Raw genomic sequence first — 280 nt, 5'->3', positions numbered from 1 at the left:
AGGTCTAGAAAAGTCTCTAGAACTTTGTGCGTACGTGCAACACTGTACGTGTGCATGTCCAGGGCTGGGGGTGTTAGGTCGGGAGATTAAACTTTATGGAGTTCCCCACGCACATTTTCATTCCCGCAAAATAAAATTAAGTGCCGCAACAAGAGCACACCCTATGGAGAGTTCATCTTGCTTTACAGCCGTGATTTCGTTCGAAAACGAACATGCATTCAAAACAACAGCTGAGTTGACGCAGTGGAGCTGGCCGGGCACGCACCTGGGACCTTGCAAT

General features: G+C 48.6%; 1 protein-coding gene across 1 annotated transcript in view; it reads right to left on the bottom strand.

Moving 5' to 3' along the window:
* The window catches only part of LOC119581953, a gene marked incomplete in the record, with an annotated part of 15,950 nt that overhangs the window by 3,403 nt on the left and 12,267 nt on the right, over nt 1–280 (bottom strand).

Source organism: Penaeus monodon, chromosome 15, assembly GCF_015228065.2.
Source record: "Penaeus monodon isolate SGIC_2016 chromosome 15, NSTDA_Pmon_1, whole genome shotgun sequence".
Taxonomy (NCBI): Eukaryota; Metazoa; Arthropoda; class Malacostraca; order Decapoda; family Penaeidae; genus Penaeus; species Penaeus monodon.
Note: the sequence above shows the minus strand (reverse complement) of the source record. Positions and strands in the feature narration are given on the sequence as shown.